Source organism: Notothenia rossii (assembly GCF_949606895.1).
Source record: "Notothenia rossii genome assembly, chromosome: 9".
NCBI lineage: Eukaryota > Metazoa > Chordata > Actinopteri > Perciformes > Nototheniidae > Notothenia > Notothenia rossii.
This window is the reverse complement of record NC_136907.1, coordinates 45944150-45960285: the sequence shown is the minus strand read 5'-3', so window position 1 is coordinate 45960285 and position 16136 is coordinate 45944150. Positions and strand designations below refer to the sequence as shown.

The window sequence follows — 16136 nt, the reverse complement described above, 5'->3', positions numbered from 1 at the left end:
TCTGCACAAAAACCTTCTAACAACATCAATAATCCCACAAAGACCAACAGAAAAACCAGAGCCTAAATGCACACAAACTAATGAACTGAACAAGACACAGGTGAGAGGGGAGGAGACAACACCGGGGCACCAGGTGCACACAATCAGCAGAAACAGACAAGATGGGAGGGGAAACACAGAGACAGGAAACCAAAGACAGAACCAGACATGACAAAAACACAACACAGACAGATCGTAACACCTGATTCTCGATTTCAAATGTGTGCTCTAAAATGATATTTATAAATGACTATTATCATTATTATAAGCAAGACAATAAATGGCAAAGATATGTGGAAAATAAACGTATTTAAGATACGTTCATAACAAACGTAACGTGGGAGAAAATACGTTTCTAGCTAAACGTAATTGAGAATGCAGTTTAGTTCTGTGGGAACGTCATTTTTAGGAGACAGGGTTGAAGATCCGGCTCCCTTCAAAGAGCCATAATTCCCATCACTATCCTGGAGCTTATTGAGCTAACGGAGCTAGCAGAGGGACAGAAAGCTAGAAGCAGCACTCACTGCAGAGAGCTTTCACTCAAGATGACCACGCCCTAATTTATGCAAAAACGGTAAGACCTAATATAAATAAAAGAGTCGCGTTATAAAACAATTCACTCACCAATTCATAATCATGAAGGTGGAATCTAACTATATCCCGAATAATTGTTGTTGCATCCAGGGGTAGAAACATGTTTATTTCTGCTGTAAAGTTGGGCATTTTAACATGGGGGTCTATGGAAATTGCTCCTTTCTGCAGTCATCACCTATCCGCCAATGGATAAACTGCAGTTTGAGGCACTTCCTTATTGGCCTCCCGGCTCTGCCCCAGAGTTTGCCGCTTGGCAAACTGATAATCATAACACATTTATTGTTAATTAAGCGCTTTTACAGGGTGACACTAAAGAAATAAGGACACACGTCCCTTTCTAAAGAAAAGGCCAGTTAATCGATTGATCTCAACTATTTTTATAATTGTGTAATTGATATTTATTTAAACGATTCACTGCTTTTCTCTGCTTATCATTTTACATTGAATAACTTTGGGGAGAAAATAAGCAATTTAAACATGTTATCATTCATTTTACTTCAGATTATTAAACACTGTGAATTATCAACATTTGAAAATGATCAACAGATTTGACAAGGAAATTGAATAGGTAATTGGACGCCTTGTTTGACACAAATAAAGTCGAGCTATTAAAACAACATTCAACCCAACATTAATCACATGTAAAAAGCCAGTCAGGAAAGGGGAGGTTCGGTCAGTGTTTTAAAGGTGGGGAGGTCAGAGCAGTTTCTGATGTGTTGTAGGACTGAGTTCCAGAGGGAGGGGGCAGCGATGGAGAAGGCTGCCCCCCCAGGTTTGGTGCAGTTCTGGATGTATTGAAGTTCATTTTGGTTCATTGAGGACTTTTGATGATTATCGGTAGAGAAATTCTGTTTCAGTAGTCCAGTGTTTAGGTGAAGAATGGGGGTCTCTGCAGCAGGCTGATGGTCTGAGGGGGAAGAAGGGCTACGTGATGATCAAATTTGGGCCTGTTTGTAAAAAATGACTCCAAGGTTGCAGATGTGATGGCAGGGGTGTGCAGTTGTCAAAGGTGAGGTTGAACTCCTGAGTGATGTTGGTGCAGGATATGGGGCGAGGATGATCTTCAGTCTGTGGTGAAAGAGTTTCTGTTGACCTGATGCGATGCAAGGCAAAGCAAGGCAAGTGTATTTATATAGCACCTTTCAACATAAGGCAATTCAAAGTGCTTTACAAAAAATTAAAGACATTAAGAAAATGGCATTTAAAATCAGTCATTAAAAAGAAAAGATAATAAAATAAACATTAAAAGAAAAAATACATGGATAAAAGTTACAGTGCAGTTTAAGATGTGAATAGTTCAATTAAAAGCAGCGACAAAAAGAAAAGTCTTCAGTCTGGATTTAAAAGTAGTAAGAGTTGCAGCGGACCTGCAGGTTTCTGGGAGTTTGTTCCAGATATTTGGAGCATAACAACTGAACGCTGCTTCTCCATGTGTAGTTCTGACTCTGGGGACAGAAAGCTGACCCGTCCCTGAAGACCTGAGAGATCTGGATGGTTCATAATTTAGCAGGAGGTCAGAAATGTATTTTGGGCCTAAACCATTCAGAGCTTTATAAACCGGCAGCAGTATTTTGAAATATATTCTTTGACATACAGGAAGCCAGTGTAAAGACTTCAGAACAGTGAGGACTCGAGCAGCGGCGTTCTGAATTAGCTGCAGCTTTCTAATAGATTTTTTTGTGAGACCTGTGAAGACACCATTACAGTAGTCAAGTCTACTGAAGATAAAAGCATGGACAAGTTTTTCCAAATCCTGCTGTGACATCAGTCTTTTAATCCTAGATATATTCTTTAGGTGATAGTAGGCTGATTTTGTAACTGTTTTAATGTGACTGTTGAAACTCAGGTCAGAGTCCATGACTACACCTAGATTTCTGGCTTTATCTGTTGTTTTGAGCATTGCAGACTGAAGCTCAGCGCTAACTTTTAAACATTCTGCCTTGGCTCTAAAAACCATTACCTCAGTTTTATCTTTGTTTAATTGGAGAAAGTTCTGACACATCCAGTCATTGATTTGTTCAATGCACTTACTCAGTGTTTGAATTGGAGCATAGTCTCCTGGTGAAATTGTTACGTACATTTGTGTGTCATCCGCATAGCTATGGTAACTTATTTTGTTGTTTTTCATTATCTGAGCCAGTGGTATCATGTAGATGTTAAAGAGAAGAGGCCCCAAGATGGAGCCTTGAGGTACCCCACATGTCATATTTGTCAACTCAGATGTGTATTTACAGATAGAAACAAAGTTTTTTCTGTCCTTTAAGTAGGATTCAAACCAATTTAGAACTGTTGCAGAAAGTCCCACCCAGTTTTCTAGTCGGTCGAGTAATAGGTTGTGGTCAACAGTGTCAAACGCAGCACTGAGATCTAATAATACTAACACTGAAGTTCTGCCACTGTCTGTGTTTAAGTGGATGTCATTGAAGACCTTTACAAGAGCAGTCTCAGTGCTGTGGTTTGGACGAAGGCCTGACTGGAACACATCAAAACAGTTATTTAAATGCAAGAAATTACTCAACTGTTGAAAAACAACTTTTTCAATGATTTTACCTAGAAATGGCAGGTTTGATATGGGCCTGTAATTGTTCATTACTGAAGCGTCTAGATTATTCTTTTTTAAGAGTGGTTTAATGACTGCAGTTTTCAGGGCCTGTTTAAAAATACCTGAGTGAAGAGATTTGTTTACTATATGAAGTAGATTTGAGGCCCTGCAACGAAAAACATCTTTGAAAAATCGTGTTGGAATAATATCAAGGCAGCAGGGGGAGGATTTCAGAATTTGAATCATGTCCTCTTGGTTTTTATCATTAATCTGATGGAATTGTGTCATGGTGTTTGAATTGATATTAGGTGGACATAGAGACAACACATTTGCTGTACCTGATGCAGAGACACTGACTGCTTGTCTGATTTTCTGAATTTTGTCAGTGAAGAAGGAGGCAAAATCATTGCACGCCCTGGTGGATAGAAATTCAGAGGCTACTGACACTGGGGGGTTAGTTAGTCTGTCGACGGTAGCAAACAAGCCACGTGCGTTGTTTTTGTTTTTGGTAATGATAGCAGAGAAGAAAGACTGTCGTGCGTTTTTCAATTCCAAATTATAAAGGCCAAGTCTCTCTTTATAGATTTCAAAGGGAACCTGGAGATTTGTTTTTCGCCACCTACGTTCAGCTTTTCGACACTCTCTTTTTTCTGCTCTCACGGCCATGGCCTTTCTCCATGGAGATATTTTCTTCCCAGTCACTTCCTTGGCAATCTATAACATTTTTAATTTTTTAATTCAAATGATCTACTAGCTCATTTACTGAGATGTTAGCAGGGGCAAGTGTGCAAGAAAAATTCTGAGTAAACATTTCCCTAGTATTTTCAGTTAAATATCGCTTTGTGGTTACCTCTTTTTGAACATTTTTGTGAACAGAAATAGAGCTCTCAAAGAAAACACAGGAATGGTCAGAGAGTGCAACATCAGTCACCACAACCTTAGAGATATTCAGACCCGTTGAGATAATTAAGTCCAGAGTGTGCCCCTTATTGTGCATGGGCTCCGTCACATGTTGAGTCAGTCCATAGTTATCAAGAACACAAAACAGTTCTTTAGCCCCTCTGTCCTGGGGGTTGTCAACATGGATGTTAAAATCACCAACAATGACTAGACCAGGGGTCTGCAACCTTTTTGACCAAAAGAGCCATTTTGCTCCTTTTTCCCCAAACATTTTTTGTCTGGAGCCGCAAAACATATTTCATAGCTTGATAGCTAAGTTGTATTTATTGTTATATCAGACAAAAACTACAGTTTTTTTGCATTTATTAGGCTATTTATTACATTATATAAAACTGTTAACCTCTAATAAGAAACAAATAACTCCTATAAGGAGAATTACAAATAATACACAGGCCTACTTTAAAATAAATTAAACACAGCACTTGGGGAGTCCTCTGCACATTTGAAGGGGAAAAAAATATTATTAAAATGGGCCCACTTTGAAATAAATAAAACATATAGCTGCACCCTAAAACGAGTTAAAGGTAGGGTAGGTAAGAATGGAGAAACCAGCTCGTGTGCGCTAGAATTTGAAAATACACAACCGGAAAGAATAGGCCTCTTCCTTCAGACTTTCTTACAGATTCCCTCCTCCAACACACACGAACGCGCATCATCAATGAGGCCACGAGATAAATGTGTGCAAAGATGGAAGGCTGACAGGCAGTTAGACCATCTAGTTATTTTAGCCGGGTCGGCTAAAAATGATTGGTCGTGCTTTTTACAGTGCTACGGCTTCCAGAGATTAATTTTTGTTTGTATTTATTGTCAAAGCATTTAATATATTCATTGCTATCGGGACGTTAAGAGCATTCCATGGAATATAACAAAAAGTGTTTTCTGAAATAAATTACATACCCCATTGAATTATGACTGAAGATTGTCAGCTGTCTTCCTCTCCCTTGTTGTTCCTCGATACGTAAAGGCTGCAGCACCGCTGACAACTTCTCTCTACATATCAAACATACCGGTAAACCAGCATCGTTTGCTGTGAAAGCATATAACTCTGTCCACACAGAATTCAATCCTGTGTTCCTCCGGTAATTTTCTTTGATTTATCCATAGTTCGCTCATCGAGCCGGGGGTCCCCGCGCGAGCGCTTCCAAGAAAAGGCGCTCGCGCGGGACCGTAGTAGTATGTGACGCATATTTTAGTTGACCTAATTAAAACCGTTTTGTTTTTTATTTATGTGTCACAGTATCACCTCAAAATACAAGATACAAAACATTTTCAATCGTGCAACAAAATATAAATAGTCCTACAAATACTTTTATTTTATTTCCTTCTTATTTTTGTCTAAGCTCAAGGGAGCCAGAGCAGAGGGCTTAAAGGGCCGCATGCGGCCGACCCATGGACTAGACGGTCAAAGTCAATACACACTATACTATAGACAGCAGTTCAGTAAAGTCATCAAAAAAGCTTGCACAGTATTTGGGTGGTCTATAGATATTTAGGAACAGAGCTCGAGAGGAGCATTTCAGCTGAAGGGCCACATATTCAAAAGAAGCAAAGTTCCCATAAGATGTCTTCCTGCATTGAAGGGAATCATTGTACAATATAGCAACTCCACCTCCCTTCTTATGCATTCTTTCCTGACTCATAAAACTAAAGTTGGGAGGTGTTAATTCGATAAGAACAGCTACACTGTTATTTTGTTTAATACAAGTTTCCGTTAAAAACATAAAATCGAGATTGTGCTCAGTGATAAAATCATTGATTAAAAATGTTTTACCTGCCAAAGACCTGACATGTAATAAAGCTAGTTTAAGTTTGTTGGATACACTATCAGTAAGATATTTTGTGACAAGCTGTGGCTGACATGGAATCACTGCTAAATTTGATTAACTCACACAAACGTTTGAGCTCTTCCTGTTTCTAAGCTGATTCACCGCACTTAATCTATTACCTATCAACACAGATATAGGCAAAGCTACAGGCAGGCAGGGCCCTGGCATGTCCTGGAAAGAGTTGAGAGTACCATACGCCCTTGAGCCTGGACCCAGCACATATCAGTAAGAGATTGTTGCGTTTTGTACACACTAGGGATGTGCATCTCCATCACTGAGGCCGATGCGATGCGCATCTCGATACGTTGCCACGATACGATACATTAACGATACCTTTGAAACACCAGGCGATGCGATACGATACGATTCACCCCTGTTGCGATACAGTTCGATACGATTTGATTCAACATTATGCAATTCGGGGCGATATGATGCGATTCAACACGATGCAAAAATAATGATACTTCAATATGGTACGACAGAGGATTTTTGTTTTATTCCTTATATGCAGCAAATCATACATTAACAAAAAAGTGCTTTACATATTTGGTACTGCACATCCCATCATGCCGTTTATTTTTTTACCTTTAAAAGCTCTCCAGAGTACAATTGTATAACACCTCAGTTAAACAATTTAAGGATGCATTGCTCATGATTAACAATGTGCAAATAACAGCTACCATAGAGCAATGCCCATACAGCTGCCAGCCTGATGTGCTTAACACTCAGAGGCTAACTCACCAGTGAGCAGAAAGCAGTGGTTTCTATCTGAACAATAAAGAAAACAAATAACCTTTCACAAACAGGTATTTCATAACTGCTTACAGTAAGGAAGACATTTACATTATTATTGGCCGTCACAGGCTGCTGTAAGCTAAACACCTCTCTCTGACAGAACACCTCACTGAGTGATTTAACTCATATGTTTCACTTTCAGGTTTCTCTTTTCAGCCGCAGACCCCACGTCGCCTCTTTATGTGCATCGCTAAGTTCCTCGTACTACTTGTGTACTTTAAAGCGGCTCGGCATCGTTAACAATTTGCGAGTGATTTTTCAAGTTGACCGTCTGTAGTAATAGTGCCGCGCACATATACCATCAGGACGTTACTGATGGGGTGCGGCTGCGGAGTGATACTGTGTGTATGCAAGTTCGCATCTAGGACGGATCTATGTATCATGGCTGTAGACCTGTTAAGTAATAAAGATACCTCATACAAAGGTCTACGGATAGCTTATTACTCTCCATGACCTGCGGTCAACTATATAGCATAAAGGACTATTACACCGTCTTTCTTGAACAATCCGAAGTGTTGCCAAACGTTTGATTTGTAGGTATTTTCGGTGCGCTGTGTTTCTCTTTCTCCTCAACTTCCGTGTGTGTTGATAACTGAGACTCTCGTTCTCCGTAGTGGCGAAGCACATATCAAAGATCGTCTCTGCTGAGCGTTGACAAGATGAGGGGATTTTATATGAATGAATCGTTTTTTTACCGATGCAAAGACGCTACGCAATCGATGCATCGCAAGTTCAACCCGGTTCAACCCAAACTGTAGCCGATGTGCACTCTTTCAACCGGTGCACTCGCATCTTGAACGTTTATGCCGGTGCACCGATGCGAATCGGTGAATCTTAACATCTCTAGTACACACACATCCTTATCAGGCTTCGGAGACTGCAGATGCTTTCTTGAAGGGAGGGGAGGTGGTTGACGTAGGGACGGTGATGGAGACGGGGGTGATGGTGCGCGTCTCTGCTTCGGTGATTTTGGTGGGCATTGTTGAAGGGCGGGGGTAAAGGACATGCCAGGGGACAGAGGTGGCTGACGTAGGCACGGTGATGAAGACGGGGCTGATGGTGCTCGTCTCTGCGGTGATTTTGGTGGGTGTCTTGAGGAGCGGGGGTAAAGGACATGCTGCCAACCCTGCGTATAGCCTTAGTTTGGTCTTTGAACTCCAGGAAGGAATCAGTGCCAACCCTCTGTATCTCCTTCGTGTGTTCAGCGATCTCCAGAAGGGTGGGCGAGGGTGAAAGGGTGAACGGAGAGTAGAGAGAGCTGTGGGGTGAAGGAAGAGTATCCTCAGAGGTGATAGGGGGGGTGAAGGGCGGTGGAAACTCCTCCATTTGTCTCTCATAATCAAGACATTCCTCAGGCGGGTGCAGTAATAGATTTTCAAGGTTTTCTGAGCGATGTGTTGTGTCTTTCTCTTGTTTTGATTCCTCTTGTTGCTCGTCCTTGGCAGAGGGAACAGATTGATGACGTAGGCAGTTGAATACGTTAGAGATAAACAATTTCACTCCTGACTTGTTCAGGCAAACTCCATTTGCCTTAAAAAGATGTCTGCGGTCCCAGAAAAAGTTAAAGTTGTCAATAAAATGGACAGAATGGTCAGTACAGGCAGTTGAAAGCCAGGTGTTCAGTGCAAACAATCTGCTGAATCTCTCCACTCCTCTTCTGACTGGCGGTAGAGGGCCACTGATGAACACCTCTGCATTTAGAGAGCTGACAGTTTCCAACAAACATTTAAAGTCTTTTTTCAGCACTTCTGACTGTTGTTTCACAACATCATTTGTTCCAATGTGCAGTACCATATTCTTCACAGTCGGATGTTCAGCCCCAATATGCAGGATCTCAGCCAAGTTAGAGACCATATCCTTGGGAAAACAGAGTACTTTGGTGTTGTTCTTACTACACATACTTTTTACATCTCTTACAGCAGAGACACCCACAATCAGAGTTTCAGGCCCAGTCGTTAGCTTTCCCTCTAGCCTTTTAATTTTGGAGTAGCTGTTGGTCCTTACCCTGCTGTGTGAGGAGGACAGGTTATCTAGGTCATCAGAAAGAGATCTCCAGTTCTCGGTCAGCGGAGCGTATCTGTTCTGGATTGGCACACCCGGTGGTTTAGGAGGATTGTTTGTAGTTCTCCCTTTAGCAGCTGTCCACGGCTGTTTCCTAGTAGGAACAGGGGTTGAAGAGGCGCTCTTCCTGGGTGATAACAATGCAGTACAGGACTTCCGGTATGAGGTGTGCCGACTAGACGTGCAGGCGGCTTGCTCCCACGACTTAACTTTCAGATTGACCTTTTAAACTTCTAATTTTTAAGTATTTTTTGTTTTCAAAAGTTTAGTGTAACTGTGCTGACCACCTTTTTGGCCTGGACAATGTCTAAAACGAAAAGCAAGCAGGATAAAGACCCTTCTTCCTTGTCTGCTAGTGTTACGCTAGCAGAACTTAGCTCCCTGTTAACTGAGCACAGGAAAGCAATATCTGCTGACTTTAAGTCATCTTTTGAGGCGCTGACAACGACACTGGACGGCTTGAACTCAACTGTAGCGGGCCATGGGGAAAGGATCGGCTCTCTGGAAGACAACTCTAATGAGGTGGACTGTCGTCTCCAACATTTAGAGAATGCATGCTCTACCCTCCAACAAGATAACGTGTTGCTGAAAACTAAGCTAGCCGACCTGGAGGGGCGCAGCAGGCGCCAAAACATCAGGATTATCGGCCTACCTGAATCGCTTGAAGGTCCGCGACCAACCGCGTTTTTTTCCCAACTACTTGTGGATGTCTTTGGCAAGGAGGTCCTTTCTTCACCACCTGAGCTCGATCGTGCACACCGGAGCCTCGCACCCAAGCCTGCTGCAGGAGATAAGCCATGACCTGTCATCGTACGCCTACACCGCTTCCAAGTGAAGGACCTGCTCATCCGTGAGGCTCTTAGAAGTGGTGAGCTGTTCTACAAGGAGCACAAGATCCGACTCTAAGAGGATTACAGCAGCGATGTGTTGAAGGAAAGAGCAGAGTACAAAAGCTCCATGGCGGAACTCTATGAGCGCGGGTACAGACCGGCTTTCCTGTATCCAGCCAAGCTCCGTATTACCCTCCCCAACGGCGAGAAGACATGGATCCGGTCTGTTTTGGAGGCTGACAAGTTTTTACAGAACTTGAACAAGTAAGCCAGTGACTTATGTACAATTAACGCTGTCGTTAATGTCAATATTATGTGCCTGATGGCGAGGCGCGCTCTTTCAATTTTTGCGTTTTCCCATCATAAATGCCGGCTGTGCGCTAGCGTTGATTGCAGTTTGCGGTTGGCGTACACCAGGCCTATTCAACTGGCGGCTCGCGGGCCCGATGCGGCCCAGAACCAACTCCCGAGTGGCCCAGCCTCCCATAGCCAAATTCCTACACTAGTACAGACCATGAACGCAACACTCCGCGTTGCATAGAAAGCACCAAACCACAACGCAGCACGTTTTTTGAAAGTGTATCTAGTGGTGCTAGTAACGGTGGTCCTATGATAGCAACTCTAAAACATGTCTCTCTCAACTCTGAAGCGTAAACAGAGACAAAACGGTCATTGATCTTGTGGAGCAGATCCAAGTCAAGCTGGACCTTTTCGCGACCGACTTGAGCACGGGTCAGATGCTGCATTTTCCGACGCTCCCAAAACACATCACATCTCCGACACAAATCACGGATGTGATGACAGATTTCATTGCGAGGTTGAAAGAGAACTTTGCCGGTCGATTGGATGGACTTGCTCTGCCCACAGAGGTGATGGGCTTTGCCAGAGACCCCTTCACTGTTGCAATAGAGGGGGACGTATCAACCAGAGCAAGGAAGTGGTCCCCTGCATCGACAAGGGGAAACATACACTGGAACTTATTGACATGCAACGCACTAACGGGCCAGCGAAGATTTGGAGTGATGTCAAAAAACAGCAGTTCCCTAACATTCAGAAAGTAGCGATCTGTGTGCTCAGTATGTTTGGATCAACATACACATGTGAATCAAGCTTTTCACACATTAACTCAATCAAAAGTAGCACTCGCTGCTCCCTGACTGACAGCACTCTTCACCAATGTTTTAGGATTGACATCCTATGAGCCAAAAATCACTGCCCTTGTTCAAAACAAAAAATGTCACTTCTCCCATTGAGAAAGTCAGCGATGACAAATCACAAATGAGGTGATAGTAAGCACCTAGTTTACTATAGTAGACGTGTAGTGTAGTATTCATTCATATAGTTACCCGCCGTATCCCTTGTTATGGGTTTGTGCACTGAAGGGTTTGACAGTTCTTTCTGTATTCATTTAAGTGCACTTTGTAATGTGTCTGGGTCAAATGTGACCAAAACGTATGATTTTTTTGTTATTACTTGAAAAGTGAAATAATAGTATTGCTACAGTACTACCTCTTTGTGTTGCATTGGAGCTCTTTAGCAGTTTTTTTTGTATGTGAGGACATTTATTAAGACTGCTATTATTGTATTCAGTAAATGCACTTTGTGATGTGCCTGTATAAAAAAAAATAACCTGAATATTTGACTTCTAAAGCAAAAAAATGTAATGCTACAACTGTGCACTTTTTTTCAGATTCTGTTAAATTAATGCTAATTTGTTGTGTTTTTATGCACTTTTTGACCTACCTTTGTTAGATGAACAATGAATAAAAATTGCATGTTTTTCATCGCAGTAATATGTGTTGGTTTAAAATGTGTCACTACCTGCTTTTTACAGGCCGCTGAATGTCTGGCCCAGCTGAATTTTGTAGTTATAACATCTGGCCCAACTGAATGTGTAATTGAATAGCCCTGGTACACCTTCCCAAATGTTATCTCCACAGCTACGGCCTGTCTACAGTAGCCTATTGTTAAGAGTATAAACGTTTGATATTCATGTTCCACTGTCTCATCAAAGAGTTTCGTATTTATAATAGGCTGACATGTTTAGTGTTTTTGTTACACTGTTTCATCGTATTTCCATAAGACTGACACGTTTTCACAGGCAGACATGTGTTCAAAACAATTCATGGGAATGCCTATTATACTTGTTTTTTGTTTGTGGCTTTTGAGGTAAAGATACAATGCTTTTCTTGAAGTTTATTAAGTTTATTAAGTCGTGGGATCAGCGTGATGGATTTTAGGAAGTAGCAAATAATGCTGATCAGTGGATCAGTGAGTTTCACGCTGTTGCTTCTTGCAGCAGCAGTGGGGTTTGGGGTTGGGGTGTGGGTTGCTTGTGGGGTGTTTTTGTCACTGTTTTTTTAGTTGTTTTATTGTGCGTTCTGTTACTGTATTTTTCTACTATTATCTATGTGCTACTGCTACAATCCATATGGCTCTCTCTCTGGTTCTGTCTCTGAGTCATAGGTGGGGATGGGCGGGGGCATTTATGGAGGATGCATCTCCAACCATACCGTCAATCCCTGCATATGGCTAGTACAGCCTCATTGTCTGCACCAAGCGGTGCAGTTTGATTCACTAGTTGGAATGTTAGAGGTCTAAACTCTCCTGTTAAGTGTAACAAAGTGATCAACCATCTTATATTCCTTAACACTAAAATAGCCTTTTTACGAGACCCACCTTAAGCCGTTAGATCACGTTAAACTTAAGAGAGGTTGGGTAGGCCAACTTTACCACTCCTCATTTTCAAGCAAGGCACGCGGGGCTGCAATTCTAATTCATAAATCAATTCCCTTCTCAATGTCCACTGTCATTTCAGACCCTAATGGACGCTTTATAATTGTTACAGGTAGAATTGGGGCTAATAACCTGGTGTTGGCAAATGTGTATGGCCCAAATTGGGATAATGAGAACTTTTTTAAGAACTTTTTTTTCTCTTTCCCTGACCTAAACTCTCATTAGCTTATCCTTGGTGGTGACTTCTACTGCAGTCTTGATCCCTCGCTTGATCGCTCATCCAACAGGCCTTATGCTTCATCTAAATCATCTAAAGTAATCCAGCTGTTCATGGAACAATATGCCGTCTCAGACGCCTGGCGCTTTTTTAATCCTAGCACCAAGCAGTTCTCATTCTTCTCTCTTGTTCATGGAACGTTCTCAAGAATAGATTTCTTTCTCATTGATAGTAAACTCCTCTCCTCTGTCATGTTGTGTTCCTACAGTCCCATTGTAATTTCAGACGATGCAACCGTCGTCATGGATGTCTCCTTCCCAGGCAGATCGCTTTCCCGCTCTCCCTGGCGCTTTAATTCATTGCTACTTTCTGACACCAACTTTATTAACACAATTAACAGTCGTATTGATCTTTTCATATCTACCAATGTCAATCCAGATATATCTGCAGCAGCCATATGGGAGTCATGTAAAGCTTACTTAAGAGGAGAAATAATATCTTACTCTGCTTATCAGAGAAAGATTGCTATGGAAAACAAGGCCACTCTCTCCAAGGATATAGCAGAGCTGCAGTCAAAGTGTGTAGACATACCTGATGCTGATCGTTTCAAAGACTTACTCACAAAAAAGGCAGAATATGACATTCTGACCTCCAACGAAACAGCAAAAAAAACACGCCATAATAAACAATTATTATGAATTTGGAGATAAACCAAGTAGGTTGCTTGCTCACCAGATTAGGCAATCCTCCTCATCATTGCACATTGCCCAAATTAACACAGATATTGGACCAACCATTAACCCTCAATCCATTAACGGTCAGTTCAGGGATTTTTATGCGTCATTATGCTCCTCTGAGTGCCCAGACAACGAAACACAGTACGAACACTTTTTTAGTTCCTTAGATATCCCTTCTATCAATTCTGAAGTGGCATCTAATCTGGATTTACCATTTACAGTAGACGAATTTAGGAGTGCTTTAATGTTTATGCAGAATGGGAAAAGCCCTGGCCCTGACGGTTTCCCTGCTGAATTTTTAAAAACATTTGCAGATACACTATCACCGCTTCTACTTAACATGTTCAACGAATCGCAGCAAAATGGCTCACTTCCTCTCACTCTGCGTCAGGCTACTATCTCTCTCATATTGAAAAAGGATAAAGACCCATTGTCTTGTAGTAATTATCGCCCTATCTCTCTGCTTTGTGCTGATGTCAAAATACTGGCTAAAATGTTGGCTAGGCGGCTGGAGTGTGTCCTGCCAACTATCATCTCTGCAGACCAAACATGGTTTATAAAGAACAGACATTCCTTTCACAATGTCAGACGACTGTTTGATATTCTGTATTCACCAACCACCTCTGACGACCCGGAGCTGGTCATCTCAATGGATGCTGAAAAGGCATTTGATCGTGTGGAGTGGCCCTACCTGTTTTACACACTGAAATGTTTTGGCTTTGGCGATACACTTATATCTTGGATTAAGCTTTTGTATACATCCCCCCTTGCTTGTGTTCGCACAAATAATGACTACTCTGACTATTTCTCCCTCAACCGTGGTACCCGATAGGGCTGTCCACTCTCTCCATTACTTTTTGCCATTGCCATTGAACCTCTAGCAGTAGCTCTTAGGGCCAGTCAGATGTTGGGCATCTCAAGAGGTGGCATAGAACATAAACTATCCCTGTACGCCGATGACCTCCTGGTCTTTCTTTCTAGCCCAGACAAATCTATCCCTATTGTACTGACCGTGTTGAAAGAATTTGGGCAAATCTCAGGTTATAAATTGAATCTGCATAAAAGCGAACTTGTGACAGTTAATGCGGCAGCCATAGCCCATCCCCTCTCCGAGTTACCATTCAGAACATCGCTGGAGCACTTTAAATATTTGGGTGTATGTGTAACTAAAAACTTTTCAGAACTATTTGAACGTAACTTTTCCCCTCTCTTAGCTAGGCTGTCCCAAGACATCCATCGTTGGTCACTCTTGCCTCTGTCTCTCGCTGGTCGTATAAATTGTATTAAAAAGAATGTGCTGCCCAAGTTCTTATATCTATTCCAGTGTATACCTATTTTCCTCCCCAAACACTTTTTCCACTCTTTTGATAGCGTAATCTCACAATTTATTTGGAACAAAAGCACCCCTAGAATCAAAAAATACATTTTACAAAAGCCTAAACAGTTGGGTGGCCTTGCTCTACTCAACTTCTTGCTTTACTATTGGGCTGCAAACGTTAGAACAATATTGTACTGGTGTCACACCAGCAGCCAGCCTCCATCATGGCTGCAGGTTGAAGAAGCCTCATGTAGTCCCTCTTCTCTGTTGTCCCTGCTGTGTCTCCCCCCAACATCGTCACCAACTTCACACTCCAGGAGTGTTGTAGTGAAAAGCTGCCTTAAAATCTGGAATCAGTTCAGGCGGCACTTTGGGCTACAGATAACACCTCTCTCTGCCCCAGTACATTCTAACTCTCTGTTCACTCCATCAGTCATTGACAGGGCTTTTTTGATCTGGAAAGACCTAGGGATTGTTTCAATAAAACAGCTTTACATCAGTGGCATATTTGCTTCCTTTGACCAGCTAACTCAAGCTTTCAATTTGCAGCGCACTCATTTCTTTAGATATTTGCAAGTCCGCAATTTTGTTCGCAATCATTTTCCTGGCTTCCCTGCCCTCCTTCCTTCTACTCTTTTGATACAATACTTGATGTTAACCCTAATCGCAAAGGTTCAATTTCCATACTGTATAATACTCTTCTCAAAAATCAGTCAACAACCTCTGATTCTTTGCGTAATGCTTGGTCTGAGGAGCTTGGTGAGGATATAGACCCTGCCACCTGGGAGCATGCTCTGAGGTGGGTCCACTCATCCTCTATCTGTGCTCGCCATGGAGTTTTACAGTGCAAAGTGGTCCACAGAGTTCACTGGTCAAAATGTAAGTTAGCTCATATCTACCCTGACATTGACCTAAACAGTATTCAATGTATACCAATCTGACTCCATGTAGGAGGTGTATTGTATGTCTGTTGTGCTCAAAATCTCATAAATAAATCATACAAAAAAAACAAAAAAAAACAATGCAGGCCAGCCGGTCGCTTCACAGATTTCAGAGCGCTGGGCTCTGCCTGTTGTTCGTCCTCCCAAATCCCATGGAAATGATTTACTCTTCGGCCTTGAACCCAGAGAGTTCGAGGGAGGACTACCACTTGTAGCTTTATTACCCGGTACACAGCCCTCCTGTTCCTTTGAATCCTTGTAGCTGCTAACTAGCTTTGAGTTAGCATGCCTTTGTCCATTATTTTTGCAACACTGGTAAAGTGGTGTCATTCCAACCTAGTCCATTCACTTCCACGTTAACTTCCAACCGTTGCATTTCCATTTCCAACACGGCCATCTTCTGTAGAAGTTTGTGGAAGTCATCTGTAGAGAATGGAGGCAATTTGCTGCTAACTAGCTTAAGCTAAATAGCATGCAGTACCAGGCTTTAGCTGTTGCTAGGCCACGCTACTGTAAGACTGAGGTCGTTGCAAAAATATT

At 42.1% G+C, this 16136-nt stretch overlaps 1 protein-coding gene and 1 long non-coding RNA gene across 2 annotated transcripts in view; one reads left to right on the top strand and one right to left on the bottom strand.

The window, feature by feature from the left end:
* Nucleotides 1-1103: 1103 nt before the first annotated feature.
* LOC307020588 lies at nt 1104-9583 on the bottom strand. The gene is made up of 2 exons (XR_013802939.1): nt 9470-9583; nt 1104-1726 (listed from the first exon to the last, which is right to left on the bottom strand). It is a non-coding gene; the product is annotated as an uncharacterized lncRNA (long non-coding RNA).
* The window catches only part of LOC307020585 (disks large-associated protein 1-like), a 261124-nt gene continuing 254485 nt past the window's right edge, over nt 9498-16136 (top strand). The window contains exon 1 of the mRNA XM_079652039.1: nt 9498-9911. The gene's annotated coding sequence lies outside the window, so the exon portion shown is untranslated. The remainder of the gene's footprint in view (nt 9912-16136) is intronic.